At 36.8% G+C, this 22250-nt stretch overlaps 1 protein-coding gene across 1 annotated transcript in view; it reads right to left on the bottom strand.

The window, feature by feature from the left end:
• ptprsa (protein tyrosine phosphatase receptor type Sa) overlaps positions 1-6107 on the bottom strand; it is a 166258-nt gene extending 160151 nt beyond the window's left edge. The window contains exon 1 of the mRNA XM_056239060.1: positions 6037-6107. The gene's annotated coding sequence lies outside the window, so the exon portion shown is untranslated. The remainder of the gene's footprint in view (positions 1-6036) is intronic.
• Positions 6108-22250: the final 16143 nt, after the last annotated feature.

The following is a 22250-nucleotide window of genomic DNA, read 5'->3' as shown; positions in this document are numbered from 1 at the left end:
TTCACGACACCGTACACCGTGAATGAGCGCGCACAGTTGAACTATCTGTCATTTGAAACCCTCGCTAAAACCATCCCACCTCCAAAATAAGAAGTCGGGAGGGAATAAACTGGCCCTAATCAGATTCATTTTCTTTATAATTGCCAATTTGTACATATTTACCCCATATGAAAAGAATGTTCTTGCATAGTAACCAGAGTTAACACTTGTGTTTGGAGAAAACAACTAAAGCTAAACCATGTTTAGATTACTATAATTAGCTATACATGTTTCTATAAAACAAACGTTGGTGTTTAATATATCCTATCCTAAACACGTTTAGAAACTAATAACGGTCACAGTTTTAACTATATTAAAAGAAATCAAGAAATCAGACTTAAATATTACCCAACCTAAATAAGTGAAACAGTCATTTACATTAGAAAAAACTAAAGGTTATGTGCAGTGTATTCAAATAAAGCTCTGTGTTTTGGGTTAAGAAGTTACTAAAAAATACATCACTGGGTGTTTATCAGAGACATTCACAATACATATTGTGTTGAAACACCGCAAGTTAAAGGCCTGCACCTATTACAGCACCAAACAATGAACAAAGGCCTAGCGCAATAACTCATCCTTTACAGAGAAGCCCTGGAGTATTGTTTACACGCATTTTTCCTCTTTATTTAAGGGCCGCGGTGATCTGTGCCATCATAAAGGGCCGAGACCCAATCAGCAGGAACGCCATGTAAAGCGTTGCTGTGATTTTATGTTGATTTCCCTCATGTTTCTTACTCACACTTGCCTAGTTTAATCAGGCTTATAAATTGAACGCTACAGCGCGTCCCACAATCTCCTGGTGGCGGAAAGCTTAGCATGGTAAGTTTCAGCGGGCTGAAGAGCCATCTGAGCATGCTGGGGGAAATGATAAAGATCACTTACCACTCGACATATAGCCAATCCATAAGACCATAATGAGCATTGTATGCTGGAAATATTTTCTTCTTTGCTATTTCAGTGTGTGGGTTTGGAACGTCTATGTTGTGTAGAACTAGATAAAGCAGAGAATTCATATTTTATATTGTTATTGTATGGCTTACTACTCTTTTAGAGGTAGATGCATAATTAGGTCAAAACTGGGTGCATTAAAACTAAACAATTAGAGAAGGACCTGCTAAATATAGCTTCATTATATTGCATTTTTCAAAAGGTAAACACTTGAATAACTGGTTTCAGCAACCAAGCAAAGCAATACACAAAGCTTAATCAAATTTAGCATGTGCAAAGCTAATAGACAAGCAATATTAACTCACAAAAGCACTGTTTAGTGTCACAATAATTTTTAATAGCTTCCATGAGTAGCTTCAGGGCACATTCGATTGCAGTGTATTTAATGGCTGTTTTTCTGAGGCTTGGGAATGCTGAACATTGAAGCTGCTTTGAAAAAAACTTGCCTTTCTGAGGTGCTTTCAAATCTTTGGGCGTGTTTGACAGTGGAGGCCCTCGCTCGCCAAGTTTTGGGGGAAAACACATCAATTGTAGGGGGCCTCGTACAGAGCCTTGGGGGACCTCCTTTTAACACGCTACAGAAATGCAGTCTCTCCATCGCTAGAAAATGCATCATCTTTTACCTTTAGATCCACTGTGTGAAGAACATGCTTCTGTATACACAGCCCTTTGTGTGTGTGTGTATTTGTCTCCTGAAAGTGAACTGATCCATAGCAGGAAGGAAAGCAGACTGACAGCTATTAGAGTGCAACTGCACTGTCTTATCTGCTGTCTGATAGGAATCTACAAAGACCCACTGCAGAGATTATGAATTCATTACAGACAGTCTGCACACACACACAAAGGGGTCTATATATTCACAGTGAAAGGAGAGGTCATTGCGATCGGTATCATAAATATTAAAGTGACCGTCTTGTTGCTTTTGAATGAAGAAGAATATGACTATTTTTCAAAAGATGCAAAGGTGAGGTCATTCTTCCCTCACAGGGAGAGCAAGTTCAAATGCTAAAATAACTAGAGATGTACTGTGCTTTCTGCAGCTAACGGTCAGTGGAACGGGGAGTGTCCAAAAAAAAAAAGAAAGAAATTTGACACTCGTGGATGCCACAGGCTGCCTGCGGTCCGTTGCTCTGTAGAATAACAGCATAAGACTCTTAAAAGGCAAAAGCATTTTTCTAAACTAAAAGCGAAAAGAAAACAACATTCATATTGTGAGGAGTAGAACCGTTGAGGCAGTGGATTTCAGACGATGCCAAAGAGACTGAAAGAAAATGGATTTAGAAATAGTTTTCCCAAAAATATACTCACTCTCACGTACTTTCAAAGCCAGACGAGTTTCTATCTTCCAAGGAACACAAAAGGGATTTATAGCAGATTGTTTTTCCTCTTTTCCATTAGAAAAAAAAACATACACTGACTGTATTCATCTTCTGAAATGAAATATAAAGTATTAAATTAGTCTACATCGCATGCACTATATTCATACTAGAGCTTAGGGACCGAGCAAAATCATTTATAATTGAATGTAAAAGTATGAAATATAACATGTAATTATTAAAATCTCTCAGCTCTCAAATTTCTGTTGCATATTAAAATGAGTGTAATCAACCATCATTGGTGTCAAATGTTGGTGCAACATGTTCCTCTGGGATATTTGAATGTGCACAAATATGGTTATCAGATAATGTGACTTTTATGGACTACACTTATTTAGCACTTTCTGGAATTTGACTGGCCCTGATCACTGTATGCATTATTATATCATTATTATTAATAATACAAACAGGAAAATGTATGTAGTTAAAATAAGTAAAAAAATTAAGGCATGTTTAACACAGTGTTCACTAAAACAAACAGAGGAGAAAAACGATGCAGGCCCTCGCTCGCCACGTTTTAGGGGGAAAACACATCAATTGTAGGGGGCCTCGTACAGAGCCTTGGGGGACCTCCTTTCAACGCGCTACAGAAATGCGGTCTCCCCATTGCATATTCAAATGTATGTAATCAACCACAATTGGTGTCAAATGTTGGTGCAACACATGTTCCTGTGGGATATTTGAATGTGCACAAATATAGTTATCGGATAATGTGACTCTGAATATAGTGCACAAGTCATAAGGACTACACTTATTTTACACTTCTATTGTCCTTTCTGGAATTTGACTGGCTTTGATCACTGTGTGCGTTTGTTGTAAATTAGCAGCGTAAACATTCTGCTGAATATCTCGTTTTATGTTTTACAGAAGAAAGAAAGACATTTGGGTTTGGAACGACATGAGGGTGAGTAAATGATGAAAGGATTTCCATTTAATAAAACACGTGAGGAGAGAAATCAGGCTACAGAAGGACAGTAATGGAAAGAAAGGGGAACTCAGGAGTGAGAGATGTGTGTGTGTGTGTGTTCAGTGAGCTGTAAAGGATGGCAGGTTGCCTCTGCTCTGTGCCGTGGATGTGTTGGCCTTATTTGGAGTCAGAGACTCTCTGGTTGTTTACCCAGCAGGTCAGAGGGCCGCTACACCGCAGCACTGCAGTGCAAACACTCCGCCAGCCACCGAGAGGAACTCATCAGCACATATCTGCTCCAGCCTGACACGCACACACTATATCACAAGATTTATCTCATACAAACACTCAGGCTGTAAAGGCTAGGTGATATAGCTAATAATATCTTACCAAACAGACCCTGTTGCAAAATAGATTCAAAATGACTAGTACAAGCAGCAAACAAAGAAAAAGAAAAAAGGCCCGTTCACACCAATAATGAGAGATAACTATAACGATATCGTTCTGTTTATTATAATCTTGCACAGCAGTTTTGTGGTGTGTAATCTGAAAGCAGGATGGATTCGGATTGGCTGTCAATGTTTTTATCATCCATCAGCTGGAAAGCAAACACTGAAAGTGATTCCAACAATGTTGTTTTTCTTTGCCGTTATTGTTAATAGTTGCGGTGTGGACTCGCTATTCTTTCACATTTAGAACAATATTTTTATCGTTATAGTTATCGTTCTGTGTGTGAATGGGCCCTTAAACAGTATTAAATGAACAAATGTTTATAATAATTGATAATTTAATGATAATAATGGTCATAGTAATAAAATAACAATACAAATATTATTATCGTTGTTTTAACAGGAAAATGTCTTTAAGTTAAAATAAGTAAAAAATAAATAAATAATAAAGGCATGTTTTACACAGAATTTACTAATACAAATAGAGGAGAAAAACGATGCCACGTTTTGGGGGGAAAACACATCAATTGTAGGGGGCCTCGTACAGAGCCTTGGGGGACCTCCTTTCAACGCACTACAGAAATGCAGTCTCTCCATCGCTAGGAAATGCATCAGCTTTTATCTTCAGATCCACTGTGCGAAGAACATGCTTCTGAATACACAGCCCCTCATGTGTGTGTGTGTGTGTGTGTGTGTGTGTGTGTATTTGTCTCCTGAAAGTGAACTGATCCATAGTCAGGAAGGAAAGCAGACTAACAGCTATTAGTCTTATCTGCTGTCTGATAGGAATCTACAAAGACCGTGTTTTATACAGTTTACATTGTTTTATACAGTACATTTACTAACAAATATTTATAATAATAATAAAAAACAACAATAAAAATAATTAAATATAATTAATAAGGAAAATTTATTGTGGAAACAGGTGCACAAATGTCCAAATGCAGGCTTCTTAAAGTGTAACATTTCTTGCAATAACCACAATGTTGGTTGATTGTTATATTTCTACCAACAAAAATCTAGAAGACACTGACAAACACACTCTGTCCATCTCTTCTCTATTGCAGCTTGTGTTGGTGTGTTTGTGACACAGAGTCTGTCCTGTGAACACAATGGAGGTCCAAAGCAAACAGGCCCCGTGTTGCAGAGGCTCCCACGCCTGCAGGATTTGCCCACAATGCACTGTGCCCTCGAGCGACTCTAACTCAGTCTGGCACGGCAGATCTCCAGCATTCAGACCCGGATCAGACCTGCGACACACTTCAGCCCGCATATCAATAGAGCTCGCGGCACATCCACACCCATCCCAGCTCCACTGCAAAAATACTCACGAATAAAGTCACAAAGAAGAACCACCGAAGCGTGTAAAGTTCATTGCAATGATCAAAATGTTGGTAAGAAAATCTAAGTTAAATACCACCAAAAATAATCAGAGCACTGATAATCGGTAGATGTGACAGAGAGAAGTGACCTATTGTGTGTAGTAAAGATTCATCGCTTTGGTTAATTGCGATCCTGGCTGGCGGAGAGCAACAGAAACAAGACCCAATTGGACGCAGTTCTCGTGTTCAGTGAGCACGCATACGGATAAATGCTGTTTACCGGCGGCGAGGGGAAGACGGTGGAGGGTAATAAAGCAGAAATGAGCTCTTTACCCGTATCTCAGCTCTACAGTGGTACGGCATGCAATATTCAGCCGATCGCATTGCTCTCACTCGCAAATAGCCTGTGGCGACGAGTCCAGATGTGCCGACCTTCTCTGCTCTCCACTTGTTGAGAAGAAACAGGCACCGGCCGCAAATAATCTGAGCAAACGCCCTCCGCTCGGCCTCTGATAGCGGCACACACTCGAGAGCCTCGTATCTTTGACAGACGGTCAGTGACAGCAAACAAGCAGCACACACTCAAGCATCTCTGTATGAAACCAAATGAGAAATAACACACACAAACTAAGCACTTAATGTTCAAACTACAGATATTCCCAATAACTAACCTTTATGAACAAAAGGAAGGCGAAAAAAAAGAAATGTTGCCTCAAAGCGTTCATAAATATACATTAAATCATATAACAGCACATTATTTAGGACGCACACTAAGCCTGTAATGATGTGATCAAACACGTCAATAATGATAGATGACATCCTAGACGATATGATAAAAAAATAAAACACACAAAGGAATTACCACTCTTAAAATTATATAAGCTTATGGTAAACATAAATTAACCATAAATCCCCTCTAAAACTAGATTATTTTTCTTTACAATAACAGAAGGTTAATATGGTGCGATGGTGTTTGAGCTCATGAAGGTTTTTACCTCTCTGCTGTTTTAATATTCCTTCTGCTTCATTCTTCGGCTGGTTTGAGTGGCGTTTTCTTCAGCGGCCTTTACTTGCACCTTGAGTAAAAGAGGAGAAAGAAAGAGAGGAGAAAGAAAGTTCAATGAAATTACACTTTTTACTAGTTTATTGCAAACACAACATTTTGAGCTCCTGTTGCGATGCAATGCATTATGTTGCATTAGGACTTGCAGACACATTTTATAATGCAAAAACACACAAAATGGAGCGTCCTCGCCCTTTAAACGTTCAACAAAACGCCAATTATGTTAGTTTATCGCAAACAAAACAGTAATGGGACTTTTGAGCTCCTGTTGCGATGCAATTCATACTTGTGTTGTATTACGAATGCAGGCACATTTTAAAGTGCAAAACACACAAAAACAAGCATCCTCGCATTGTAAACGTTTAGCGAAATGCTACTTTTGCTAATTTATCGCAAACACAATATTTTGAGCTCCTGTTGCGATGCAATGCATTATGTTGCATTAGGACCTGCAGACACATTTTACAAAGCAAAAACACACCAAATGGAGCGTCCTCGCCTTTTAAACGTTCAATGAAACGCCACTTTCGTTAGTTTATCGCAAACAAAACAGTAACTGGACTTTTATGCTTCTGTTGCGATGCAATGCATTATGTTGTATTAGGACTTGCAGACACATTTATAAATGCAAAAACACACTAAATGGAGCGTCCTCGCCTTTTAAACGTTCAATGAAACGCCACTTTCGTTAGTTTATCGCAAACACAACAGTAACAGTCTTTGAGCTCCCGTTGTGAAGCAATGCATACTTGTGTGTTATATTACGAATGCAGGAACATTTTACAACGCAAAAACACAAAATCAAGCATCCTCGCATTGTAAACGTTTAACAAATTGCCACTTTTGCTCATTTATCGCAAACACAACATTTTGAGCTCCTGTTGCGATGCAATGCATTATGTTGCATTATGACTGGCAGACACATTTTATAATGCATAAACACACCAAATGGAGCGTCCTCGCCTTTTAAACGTTCAACTAAATGCCAATTATGTTAGTTTATCGCAAACAAAACAGTAATGGGACTTTTGAGCTCCTGTTGCGATGCAATTCATACTTGTGTCGTATTACGAATGCAGGCACATTTTAAAGTGCAAAACACACAAAAACAAGCATCCTCGCATTGTAAATGTTTAACGAAATGCTACTTTTGCTAATTTATCACAAACACAACATTTTGAGCTCCTGTTGCAATGCAATGCATTATGTTGCATTAGGACCTGCAGACACATTTTACAAAGCAAAAACACACCAAATGGAGCGTCCTCGCCTTTTAAACGTTCAATGAAACGCCACTTTCGTTAGTTTATCGCAAATAAAACAGTAACTGGACTTTTGAGCTTCTGTTGCGATGCAATGCATTATGTTGCATTAGGACTTGCAGACACATTTATAAATGCAAAAACAGACCAAATCCAGCGTCCTCGCCTTTTAAACGTTCAATGAAACACCACTTTCGTTAGTTTATCGCAAACACAACAGTAACAGTATTTGAGCTCCCGTTGTGAAGCAATGCATACTTGTGTGTTGTATTACGAATGCAGGAACATTTTACAACGCAAAAACACAAAATCAAGCATCCTCGCATTGTAAACGTTTAACAAATTGCCACTTTTGCTAATTTATCGCAAACACAACATTTTGAGCTCCTGTTGCGATGCAATGCATTATGTTGCATTATGACTGGCAGACACATTTTATGATGCAAAAACACACTAAATGGAGCGTCCTCGCCTTTTAAACGTTCAATGAAACACCACTTTCGTTAGTTTATCGCAAATACAACAGTAACAGTCTTTGAGCTCCCGTTGTGAAGCAATGCATACCTGTGTGTTGTATTACGAATGCAGGCACATTTTAAAGCGCAAAACACACAAAAACAAGCATCCTCGTATTGTAAATGTTCAACGAAACACCACTTTCAGTAGTTTACCGCTTCCTCACCGTTTAAAAGGTTTCGTGCTCTTGTTGCGCTGTCGGAAAGGAGTTTTATTCCTCCCTTTATCTTTGTGCTCATCCCTCTCCCTGCCTCGTAGACAAGCCTCAGCCTCCTCTTGGGACACGGTTTCCACGACAACCGGCCAGCCAGCGGGCGGACATGATTCCTCGTCCTGACGGGACGCTTTAATTCGAGACTACCCAATCATAACCGCTGAGTGCCGAGAGAGGTCCCGCAAGGCCCCGGGGCAGGGAGGGAGGGAGGGCCGTGTGACGCCCTCTAAGCTTTCGCTGCTAAAGCGAGCGGGAATTTGTGTAATGTACGACATTTATTCAACACACACGCACACACACGCTACCTCATCGCAGACACTCCCTCCGTCAGATGCTTCATTAATCAGGCTGAATATAGCATAGCTGTGAGCTAACACTAGCGCTATCCCACCAGGGGATGCGACAGTACATTAGCCCCGATGTTAAGAGAGGGTCTGTGATAAATCGAAGGAACGGGGTGGTGCACTTGAGCGCACACTAACAAGAGTCTAAATGTAGCTGGTTTTCTCAGGCACTGGTCAGCGCAGCGACAGATGGCGGAGCATCATGGGGCAGGGCAGACTGGGAGAGGAGGGATGCGTGAGGAAACACAGTGTGCAGAAGAGCGCAGAAGCACAGGACCATCTTCACACACTTACCAATCTATCCAGTTCAGGAGCACTTCACTTCATGCATGATAAAAGTGTTCTTAATACGCACAGAAACATGATCTATATTTAATAAATGATTGTAAGCTAATTAATGAATAATAATGATAATAATAACAATAATGCATTATAAAGGATGGCTTGATTTTTAATAAATGATTGTAGGATAGTAAGTTAATAATAATATGCATTAAAGTTATTGATAATACACGCTGAAATGTGTTTTATTTTTTAATAACTGATTGTAAGCTATAAAAAGTTTTTATTAATAATAATAATGCATTATAAAGTTATTCATAATATACACTGAAACATTTCATTTTTAATAAATTACTGTAAACTAATACAATTTATTATTAATCATAATATTAATAATATTAATGACAATAATAATGATGCATCATATGCATAATGAAACATTTATCTTTTAATAAATTATTGAAATCTAATAATAATAATATTCATCATTATCATCATCATCATCAAATATTAATCATGTGTTTTATTGCTTTAAATTATCTGACGGTCTAATCATGAACATTACCTTTAGCGTTTTTGTACCATTAAAAAAAAATATATATATATATATATATACACACACATACACATTATAATATAAAAATATTAGGGCTGGGAAAAAATTAATCGTGATTAATCGCATCCAAAATAAAAGTTTTGTTTACATAATATATGTGTGTGTAGTGTGTGTAATTATTTTGTATATATAAATACACACACATGCATGTATATATTTAAGAAATATTTGCATGTATATACTGTATATATATTTATACATCATTTATATTATATATAAATATACATATTTTTTATATTAATAACACATTTTTCTTAAATATATACATGCATGTGTGTGTATTTATAGATACAAAATAATTATACACATTACACACACATATTTTATGTAAACACAACTTTTATTTTGGATGCGATTAATCACGATTAATTTTTTCCCAGCCCTAAAAAATATATATAATTGTTTTGTATGAAAATAAGAATATATTTTCCACATATTTCATGACAATTAAGTACATTTACAAATACGTTTTACACCCAAAATCTAATTGATCAATAAAGGAAATTAAATTGTAAAAAACTTTGGTAAAGTATGTTACGGTAGTGTTTGTTGTATCAAATTTAATTTAAGGTTGTGTCCAAAACAAGATTTTTTTTGCATTAAGGAAAGAGAGGGTAAAATGTGTGCAATTGTTGGAACAAAAATATCAACGCAAAATAATAATTTATTTGTTTAGATAATTAGTTAATTTCTGGACCAGCATTTATGTGAAATGTTCAGAGTTGTGCTCTGTGATTGTGAGGGTGTAACGTCAGGAGATCTGCAGTAATCGAGGATAAACAGATACACACACCAAACGTGTGGCTAGTGTTTTCCCATCAGCGCTCCCTGAGGAGAACACACACACACACACACACACACACAAGCCCTCATTCATATCTCAGCACTGACATGAAAGAAGAGTGTGACTTTCACAAGAGAATTTGCCAACAGAGCAAAAGTCAGCGATCTCAGGATGACCTCAAACATTTATACTTTTACAATGTTAATTCTATATCTTTCAATTCTAGGAGAAACATCTGAGACAAAGTTGATACTAAAATGAAACAACTGATGACTCTGTTTAGCCACCACCTAAATAAAATAAAACAAGTAAACAAAAATAAATAAATCAAATATTTAGTTATCAACTAAAGGACATATTAATATTTAAATATATAAATAGTTTATAAATGTTCATATTATATTTAACATTAAAATTATTACAAATAATATAAAACACCAACGTTATTAATGTTATTATTATATTTAAAAAGTAACACTCAGTGACATTTGACGGATTCACTCCCTCGTGTCTCATGTTCTCCGGGAACAAACCTCCCCATCCCAAGCCATTCCAACTCGAGTTTTATTAGTGGGCCTGTTTTGGACAGATAAGTGCCACTGTTATCCTTTTAAAATAGCCAGCTTTTCCATAACCCGCAAAAGAATAATTACAGCGCGGCCTGCCAAATGAAAAGCGGCGCTGTTCTTGTTGCAGTCGCTGTTGATCTGGGCCAATCTGGACGGGACAGACAGATGTACTCAATGACACCGTGACCCCAAACATTGCAATGATCCAACGCTGGAATCCCCAAAATAAATTAATTGTTTTGAGTTTTTTAATCAAAGTAATCTTATTGCCCTTCGCTGACATTGTGACATTTGGACCGGCGCTCGGTCGCAGATGTGTCCCAGCCGGAGGAATGGACACGGCGGATTAATTACGATAAATCAGTCGCCCACACCTGTTTATGGCCGGCCAAAAGCCTCATCGCTCATGTCCTGCAACCCTGGAAAGCGTCTCAGCGCACTCGTGCTGTTTTCTGCGCACATGGACGGACGACATCTTGTTTTTCTGGGTGTTTGGTTCGAATAGATCACATTATGCCCTTTTACAAAGTACTAGAACAGGTTTTCCTGCTTGAATGTCGATTATTCTCCTCATATTCTCCATTGTTGCGGCTCCTCTCTTCCCAGTCTGTCAGTAACGCTCTGTTTACTTCCTGTCTCTATGAAGCCCCTCCTTCTGAAAAGCACACTGTGCTCTGATTGGTCGGCTGGATCAGTGTGCTGTGATTGGTGTGTTTGGGAAATGTCCCGCCCCTTCCCAAAACCACCAGTTTAACACACTACTAACTCACTCAACCAGGCCCCGCCCCTTTATTCTGCGCATGAATTATTTAAATTAGGAATATTGTTTTTAGTAAAACTAACAGACTTAATTATATAAAAAAAAATGAAACCAAAACAACAACATTTATGGTCTGAAAATGATTTGTCATTCTCCCCCAGAAAGGACAACTCTGCACATCATTTCTAATCGACCTGTAATTTAGTCAAATTATGCAAAAACTAAAAAAATATGATTTAACTGTGTATGTATGATGCTAGCAAATGAAATTAGCCTTAACCAAGACAAAGAAAGTCAATAAAAGTTGTGAGAGGAAGTTGAAAAGACACTATGGTTTTAAAATTATTATTATTGGAGAAACTAGACAAGATATTTAGGAAAAATGCATTTTGCGAGAGTTTATAAGTCTGCGCACACTCCGTAGTATTAACATGTCAGCCTGAAATTAATCAAAGGTTTCTTATGAATATATAATCTATGTTTATCCCGTGCTCGCGGAGGGAGTGCAAGAGAAAAAATCATTTAGTTTATTAATACTAGATCATACTTGCCTAAGGATTTGTGCCTTTGACCTCGGGAACGCCGGACCAGAGCCGGATCATCCACGCTAATGCGCACTCATTAGAAATGAGCCGTATGATACCGCTGCACCCCCGTCCCGTCTGCAGATAAATAACGGCTTTGATGGCGAATTAATAAAAATATTACGACCCTGTAAATAAAGCCCTCAGCTCAGGCACGTCCGAGCCAAAAAAGCGCTTATGATGATGATTGCAGCGACAATATCGGCATTATCTCCGGAGGAAGGACCAGCGCTTTTAACGAAATGAAAAGGCCTGAAGTGAAGTATTTGAGGCATTAATATTCTGAAGGGGCTCTTTCCCGCTCTATCTTTCCCGCTCACAGGGCACGACACTATATCAGATCATTTTCCAGAAGATTGTCAAGGCAAATAACACGGGCTTGCATTGTTGAAGGCGTCTGCCTTTATCCGAAAGAAATGTACTCAAGTCAGGAGGAACACAGATTGATTCTCAACACCAGTGGATCTCATTCACAATCACAACAACTGGCAGGTTATGAACCGATCAGAACTGACTTTTGGGAAAACGGTGTTGAAGCTAACTCTATAATCGTGAACTAACATAAACAGTCTCCAAAAATAAACAGTCTCTTAGTTTTACTAAAAACAATATTACTAATTTAAATAATTCATACGCAGAATAAAGGGGCGGGGCCTGGTTGAGTTAGTTAGTAGTGTGTTAAACTGGCGGTTATGGGAAGGGGCGGGACATTTCCCAAACACACCAATCACAGCACACTGCTCCAGCCGACCAATCAGAGCACAGTGTGCTTTTCAGAAGGAGGGGCTTCATAGAGACAGGAAGTAAACAGAGCGTTACTGACAGACTGGGAAGAGAGGAGCCGCAACAATGGAGAATATGAGGAGAATAATCAACATTCAAGCAGGAAAACCTGTTCTAGTACTTTGTAAAAGGGCATAATATGATCTATTCGAACCAAACACCCAGGAAAACAAGATGTCGTCCGTCCATGTGCGCAGAAAACAGCACGAGATGAGAGATCTTCCCGTATCTTTAGTTGCTGACGTCAAATATCGTGCGTCCAATCAAAACTCTATTTTGGTGCAAATTCATACTTCTGCTTTTAGCTCTATTTACAAAAGTGTCGCTCTCGATGCAGGGAATCCGACTGAATATCAAAAATATTCACTGCAATATTTCCCGGAAGAGAAAGTTTGTAGTACATTTAAGATTTAGGCTTTTATCTTAAAGTCCCCCTGTAGTCAATCATTTTATCCCTTAAAACTCATCTTTCATCACCAAAATGACATATTTACACGTTTTTTCCTTGAAAAAAATTATTCATGCCTTAAAATAGCTTGAATGTAACTCAACACCCTCGCCTCATTTAGTATGCGCGGTTCTATGAATATGCAAATGAGCCCCGCCTCCACTCACTCACTCAGCTCAGAGATCCACTGGTTGACGATCACACGTTTATCTGACTGGTTAGTTTGTGACGTAAAACATAATTTTTGTAATATTACAGTAAGAAGTCTGAGATTTCTTTGCATTACAATAATAAGAATAGGAGAAATTTTGCTTAAATATTATGATAATAATGTCATAATGCAAAAATGTTTTCTAAAAATATGCTTTATTAATAACATTTTTTTAAAGAAAAATCTGACCGAAAAGAGTCTAGAACCTGACTGGCAAAAATATAGACAAAAATGTCATTTATTGGGGCCAAAAATGGAAATAACCTATTAAACAAATTATTGTGCAGTTATTTAAGACATTTCTCCTTATATAGAACCTCTTTGGCTTAAAGCGTTGTTTAAAATTGAGTCAAGAACCCTGGAGTTCTTATGAAAGCTTGTTTCCACCACTTAATCAAAAATAAAGTTAAATGCAATTGTGTTTATAGATCGCAATTTTGACTTTATAATTCGCAATTGCGAGTTTATTTCTCCCAATTTTGACTTTCTCGCAACTGAGTTTATATCCCGCAATTCTAACTTTATAATTCGCAATTGCGAGTTTACATCTCACAATTTTGACTTTTTCTTGCAACTGCAAGTTTATATCCCGCAATTCTGACTTTATAATTCACAATTGCGAGTTTTTAATCTCACAATTCTTACTTTTTTTCTTGCAATTGTGACTTTAAATCTCGCAAATCTGACTTTATAATTCGCAATCACAAGTTTTTCTCACATCTCAGACTATATTTCTCGCAATTGCAAGTTTTTATCCCTCAATTCTGACTTTATTTCTTGCAATCGTGAGTTATTATCTCACAATTCACTTTATTTCTCGCAATTGCGAGTTTTTTCTCTCACGATTCTGACTTTATTTCTCGCAATTGCGAGTTTTTTCTCTCACAATTCTGACTTTATAATTCGCAATTGTGAGTTTAAATCTCGCAACTCTGACTTTATAATTCGCAATCGCAAATTTTTATCTCACAACTCAGACTTTGTTTACGCGGTTGCGAGTTTTTGTCTGACAATTCAGACTTTTTAGTTTAGTTTATTTCCCGCAATTCGGAGAAAAAAAAAGGTCCAAATTCGTAGATAAAAAATTCGCAATTAATTGTTTTATTCCATGGCGGAAACAAGCTTCCATAGATTCTAAATAAAACTCTTTTTTTTTCGAAGAGTGTATTGGGTAGTCTATCCTGATTTTAAGGTCATTTCTGGACGTTTTCTGGTCCAACTGGGCCATCTGATGTCCAGTCTGGCTGGTAAAGCGAAACCAGTTGAGAACCACCGATCCCTCGGTTCGCCTACCGAAATAACCCATCGCTCCTTAAACAAATGATCGCCATGCTATCCTCCTCCTTAGATGCGATCTTTGTTCCTGTGGAAATTAAAAATGTAAGCCCATTTAGCAAGGTGCCCGGAGTGACTGGAAGCAGTGCGTTCTCGATGTGATCAGCATCTCGGCTCTGTGTGAGTAATGGCAATAGTTACTTCAGCCTCAGACCGAGGAGAAGCCAGATATGAATCTACCTCAGCTCTAATTGATTTATACACCATTTTATTGCCAGATTCCTCTCAGCCCGCATTATGAAAATATACAGCCCAGACAGCAAACAAATAGAGCCATTAATAACGCGACTCACAAAGCAGCGCGGCCGACTCTGAAAGTAGGACAACTTGAAGAGGACTGGGTTCTGCGTCGGTTCAAAGTGTGAAGGCCGAGTGTTTTCTCTGATGGCGTGTGACGGCCCGACTACAAAGCCGGCGCAGAATGAGTCTTGTACTACAAAGCAGTCAGTCGCAGAGAGAAATGGAGCATCTGCCTGAAACACTTCACACAGGACATATAACACGTTCTATTCTATTCTACAAAAGAATAACTGTGCTAGACTAACTGGGACTGGTCACGGCTCCTGCATATTGTTGATTTGACTGCTTCTATTGCTCTCCTCATTTGTACGTTGCTTTGGATAAAAGCGTCTGCTAAAGGATCAAAACTACATTTTGCATGGAGAAAAATATTATATTATTATTATGACAGTTAAACGCATTTTATTTCCAAACTCTGAAGTCAGTAATGCATCCAGATTTTATATATTTTCAATACTGCCAACCCATAATGCTCAATACTTTTTATTTTTTTTAAATAAATATCATTATAGTTACTATTAATAATATTATTACTATTGAATTTTTTCCCCCATTATTGTGAATGAGATTTTTTATTTTATAATTATTATTAATCATTAATATTATTACGTTTTTCTTTTTAATTAATTTAATTTAAGGGAAAGTATTATTATTGTTATTATATAATGTTATACTATAATAATTATAATACATTTGTAAAATAAAAATGTGATAAAATATGAAAAATATTTATTATTGTTATAAATAGTATAATTTTTATAATTAAAAGTATTTTTTTATTCTGAGAAATAATACTTTATTACAAGTTTATTATACCCAAAAAGAAAAATACAGACATTAAGCAGCATTAAGTACGTAAATTATTGAGATTCATATCTGTAATATGAGTTCTAGGTCATTTGACCCTCGCTAATCAAACATTTAGACTTAAGCAAATACTGCCAATTATGAGAAATCATCTTATAAGCGCCTCGCTGCTGAAGACTGCACTCTGCTATTAGACGTACAACATGTTTTTACACAAAACGTGCCACAACTTAGCAGACACAACCTGCTTCTTAGCTATTTAACACAACGCACATGCTAGTTTTGACGTATGAGTGGTAGAGGCTCGCCACATCTTTTTCTCCTCTCATTCGCTAATGCTAACATCCACCATCTCTCAGTCCTGACCTCCGAAGCCGCTGGTAAATAAAAGCGATGGATTGGAGATTCGGTCAGGAGTGATGTTAGCTCCTAGCGTTGGCCGCGATAGCATCTCTGAGGGAATTCATTAAAAGAGCACTGGAAAGAGGAAAGCGGCGTCAGGAAGAGCGCGATGATCTGATAGCTACGCCGAGGTCCTTCAGTGTTCAGGGTCAGCGGGGAGCTGCTCTTCTCCGGCTGGATTAAACTCATCAAAACATGAATCGCTCTTAAAACGCCGGCTCCGGTGGCCTCTCGTTCGTGAGGTGAACGAGTGTGTGTTGGTTTCCCACAGCCATCGATCCTCCATCCGGCACGCTTTCACACGGCCTTTCTGTGTCTCTTCGCAAGTCGTAGAAGCAACACGCTAGAAACCAACCCTTGTTACTCATGCTAAACGCGATGAATACTAATACAACATTTTTTTTATATATATATATATTTTTTTTTTGAGAATGGGATTACATATTACATATTTGGAAAAAATGCCTTCTTTGAAAAAAATTAAAACATGATTTAAAAAAAATTGTTATTATAATTAATATAATGATAGTATTTTAAATTTTCTTAAATATTTTTTTTTATTGTTTGAATAATACTATAATTATAATAAAAAAATCAAATTAATAATAATAAGAAAAAACTAAGAAAAAGATGATCAGAAATTAAGAAACAATATTATTTTGTATTACTACAACTGATATTAACATTTATATTAACAAAAATGTACATTGTCCTTAACTTTAAAATAAAAATATTATTGAAAATTACATGAAAATTATTATATATTTTTAAAGAAAATTTAAATGAATTTGTTATAATATAATTATATTTTTCTTAAAAAGAAATATGATTACAAACATGAAAAAATATTTTTTCATTTCAGTTCCTATTTAAAGAAAAATATGGTTGAAAGAAATATATATTATTATTATTTAATTGAAAAATAAGATTTTTTATTAATATAATTGTATTATTTAAATTTTCATAAAGACAAATATGAATACAAATATGAAACTATTTATTATTAAATAAATAATCAAAATAAAAGGGAAAAAACATTCATAAAGAAAAATCTGGCTGAAAAACAATATGAATTTTTATCATAATATAGTATTATTTTTGGAATATGAATGTATATTAATACAATTTATTATTATTATGTTTTATTTTAATAGAAAAAACTAATATACATGAAAAAATGTGAATAAATGTATTATGAATATTTTGAAGGATCTATCATTTCCGACAGGCAACGTGCAAGAATTTCCTACAGAGAAACAAAAGCTTTCTACTCATCTGGGCCAAACGCAAAAGCCTATGTGTGAGGCTAAGAATGCCGGCACGGATGAACCGGCCATCCTGGGAATATGGGTTAGGAGTGAGGGAATGCTTCTTAAGAGCTTAGTGCAGGAAAAACACAACTGTAGGATACAGACCCATTACAGGTCCATTAAACCAGTTATTAACCGCACATTAAGACCGGCGTCAGCAATCCGGCTCTCCGGAAATGGCAGCAGATGAAGGACAAGCAATAAAATGATCATTTAATAATATTAATGTGTAACATGAATCAATAATTAAATATTAATATTAAATAGTAAGTCTTGAGTACCTAAACTATTCATTCATTAAAAAATGAATCAGTTTCATGAGAGTCATTTTGGTTGTGAATCAAAATAGGCATGAAGACTTTATGTCTTTATACTAGTTTTATCACTATTCTTATCGACATGGATAAAAAACAATTAGCTTCCAAGATTATTTACTGGCGCGCTCAACTTGTAAAGTCAAGGCTCAAAGAGATTCCCCAGTCTCCCGCTGGTAATTATGACACTGTGGTGGCGTTCATCTCGTAAATACGATCATTCTGACATGACTTGAAGGCAGCATCAACGCTAATGCTAATCTTAAAGGATGATTAATTCTACTGCGGGCAAACATTACACAGTTTTAAGATTTCAAGAACCATTAGTATCTACCGCATGGGAGTTTCTTGATCTCAGTACAGTAAACGTGACTGGACAGCGTAATCTGGACCTAACTAATATGTACATACAATATAATGAGAATCTCTACACTTCTTCCAAGTTGTAAATAAAACAAAGATCAGTGGAGTATTTTTTCACAAGAAAATACTATTTCAGTTCAGGGTTAGTATCATTAACAAACTAAATTATCATCAACTAAAACTAAAACTATTAAAAACCTTGAAATAAGGCTGAAATAAAATACAATATATATATATTAGTCGAAAAACTTATTTAGTTATTTCAGTTAGTTGCCAAGGAAACATTTCTCATTTTCGTTTAGTTTAAGTTTAAGTTAAAGCACTAACAGTAATTACTTTAAATAAATAAATAAATACTAACATAACTTAAAAACCTAAATAGCAATATTTAAAAAAACGTATAAATTAATTAAAGCACAAAAAACTGACTAAAAATTCAACTAAAATTAACATGAAAACTAAAAGTATAAAATGAAAATGCTAAGAAAATACTTTCACTTACCATTTCTTTGTAATTTTTGTGAAATTTAATTTAACGCAAAGTTTCTCTAGGAAACGCAAACATTCTACGAGCAAAAGCAAACATTTTACTAGAGAACGGCAAAATTTTACGAGAGAACGCCAGAATTTTACGAGCGAAAGCAAAAATTTTACGAGAGAACGCAAAGTTTCTCAGGGAAACGCAAATATTTTGTGAGCGCACGCAAAGAACAAAGAGTTTCTCGGGGAATGCAAATTTTTTTGCAAGCAAACGCAAACATTCTACAAGCGAAAGCAAAAGATTTACGAGAGAACGCAAACATTTTACGAGAGAACGCAAAGTTTCTCAGGGAAACGCAAACATTTTGAGAGCGAACACAGATTTTTCGCAAGCGAATGCAGTTTCTCGAGGAAACGCAAAAAATTATGCGAGCGAACGTAAAATTTCTTGAAGGAACGCAAAGTATCTCCAGGTAACGCAAACATTTTGTGAGCAAAAGTTTCTCTGGGAATGTAAAACATTTTGCAAGAAAACGCAAAACATTTTGTGAGCGAACGCAAAGTTTCTCGGGGGACGTAAAAATTCTACGAGCAAACGCAAACATTTTGCGAGCAAACGCAAAGTTTCTAGGGGGAACGCAAACATTTTGCGAGTGTACGCAAAGCATCTCAGGGAAACGTAAAAATTCTACGAGTGAACGCAAAACATTTTGCGAGCGAATGCAAAGTTTCTTGGGGGAACGTAAAATGTTTTATTTCATTTTACGAGCGAACGAAAAGTTTCTAGGGGGAATGCAAAACATTTTACGTCATTTTACGAGCGAACGCAAAGTTTCTAGGGGAAACGCAAAACATTTTACGTCATTTTACGAGCGAACACAAAGTTTATAGGGGAAACTCAAAACATTTTACATCATTTTACGAGCGAACACAAAGTTTATAGGGAAAACGTAAAACATTTTACGTAATTTTACGAGCAAACACAAAGTTTCTAGGGGAAACGTAAAACATTTTACGTCATTTTACGAGCGAACACAAAGTTTCTAGGTGGAACGCAAGGGGGAATTTTACGTCATTTTACAAGTGAACGCAAAGTTTCTTGGGGGAACGCAAAACATTTTACGTCATTTTACGAGCGAATGCAAAGTTTTTAGGGGAAGCGCAAAACATTTGCAAGCAAACGCAGAGTTTCTCAATGGAACGCAAAAGGTTTTGCAAGCAAACGCAGAGTTTCTAGGGGGAACGTAAAACATTTTACGTCATTTTACGAGCGAACGCAAAGTTTCTAGGGGGACACAAAACATTTTACGTCATTTTACAAGTGAACACAAAGTTTCTAGGGGGAACGCAAAACATTTTACGTCATTTTACGAGCGAATGCAAAGTTTTTAGGGGAAGCGCAAAACATTTGCAAGCAAACGCAGAGTTTCTCAATGGAACGCAAAAGGTTGTGCAAGCAAACGCAGAGTTTCTAGGGGGAACGTAAAACATTTTACATCATTTTACGAGTGAACGCAAAGTTTCTAGGGGGAACGTAAAACATTTTACATCATTTTACGAGCGGACGCAAAGTTTCTAGGGGGAATGCAAAACATTTTACGTCATTTTACGAGCGAACGCATAGTTTCTAGGGGAAACGTAAAACATTTTACGTCATTTTATGAGTGAACGCAAAGTTTCTAGGGGAAACGCAAAACATTTTACGTCATTTTACGAGCGAACGCAAAGTTTCTAGGGGTAACGCAAAACATTTTACGTCATTTTACGAGCGAACGCAAAGTTTCTAGGGGGACACAAAACATTTTACGTCATTTTACAAGTGAACACAAAGTTTCTAGGGGGAACGCAAAACATTTTACGTCATTTTACGAGCGAATGCAAAGTTTTTAGGGGAAGCGCAAAACATTTGCAAGCAAACGCAGAGTTTCTCAATGGAACGCAAAAGGTTGTGCAAGCAAACGCAGAGTTTCTAGGGGGAACGTAAAACATTTTACATCATTTTACGAGTGAACGCAAAGTTTCTAGGGAGAACGCAAAACATTTTACGTAATTTTATGAGCGAACGCAAAGTTTCTAGGGGGAATGCAAAACATTTTACGTCATTTTAGGAGTGAACGCAAAGTTTCTAGGGGGAACGCAAAACATTTTACGTCATTTTAGGAGTGAAGGCAAAGTTTCTAGGGGAAATGCAAAACATTTTACGTCATTTTACAAGTGAACGCAAAGTTTCTAGGGGAAATGCAAAACATTTTACGTCATTTTACGAGTGAACGCAAAGTTTCTAGGGGGAACGCAAAACATTTTACGTCATTTTACAAGTGAACGCAAAGTTTCTAGGGGAAATGCAAAACATTTTACGTCACTTTACGAATAAACACAAAGTTTCTAGGGGGAACGAAAACATTTTACGTCATTTTACGAGCAAACAAAGTTTCTAGGGGAAACTCATAACATTTTACGTCATTTTACGAGTGAACACAAAGTTTCTAGGGGGAACGCAAAACATTTTACGTCATTTTACGAGCGAACACAAAGTTTATAGGGGAAACTCAAAACATTTTAAGTCATTTTACGAGTGAACACAAAGTTTCTAGGGGAAACTCAAAACATTTTACGTCATTTTACAAGCGAACACAAAGTTTATAGGGGAAACATAAAACATTTTACGTCATTTTACGAGTGAACACAAAGTTTCTAGGTGGAACGCAAGGGGGAATTTTACGTCATTTTACGAGCGAACGCAAAGTTTTTAGGGGAAGCGCAAAACATTTGCAAGCAAACGCAGAGTTTCTCAATGGAACGCAAAAGGTTTTGCAAGCAAACGCAGAGTTTCTAGGGGGAACGTAAAACATTTGACATCATTTTACGAGCGAACGCAAAGTTTCTAGGGGGAACGCAAAACATTTTACGTCATTTTACGAGCGAACGCAAAGTTTCTAGGGGTAACGTAAAACATTTTACGTCATTTTGCGAGCGAACGCAAAGTTTCTAGGGGGAACGCAAAACATTTTACGTAATTTTATGAGCGAACGCAAAGTTTCTAGGGGTAACGTAAAACATTTTACGTCATTTTATTAGCGAACGCAAAGTTTCTAGGGGGAACGCAAAACATTTTACGTCATTTTATGAGTGAACGCAAAGTTTCTAGGGGGAACGCAAAACATTTTATGTAATTTTACGAGCAAACGCAAAGTTTCTGGGGGAAGCGCAAAACATTTTACATCATTTTACAAGTGAACGCAAAGTTTCTAGGGGAAATGCAAAACATTTTACGTCATTTTAGGAGTGAACGCAAAGTTTCTAGGGGGAACGCAAAACATTTTATGTCATTTTAGGAGTGAACGCAAAGTTTCTAGGGGAAATGCAAAACATTTTACGTCATTTTACAAGTGAACGCAAAGTTTCTAGGGGAAATGCAAAACATTTTACGTCATTTTAGGAGTGAACGCAAAGTTTCTAGGG

The sequence above is a fragment of the Rhinichthys klamathensis genome, unplaced genomic scaffold, assembly GCF_029890125.1.
Source record: "Rhinichthys klamathensis goyatoka isolate OS25496 unplaced genomic scaffold, OSU_Roscu_1.1 h1tg000552l_1, whole genome shotgun sequence".
Lineage (NCBI taxonomy): Eukaryota > Metazoa > Chordata > Actinopteri > Cypriniformes > Leuciscidae > Rhinichthys > Rhinichthys klamathensis.
The sequence above is the reverse complement of the archived record's forward strand: the minus strand, read 5'-3'. Positions and strand labels throughout refer to the sequence as shown.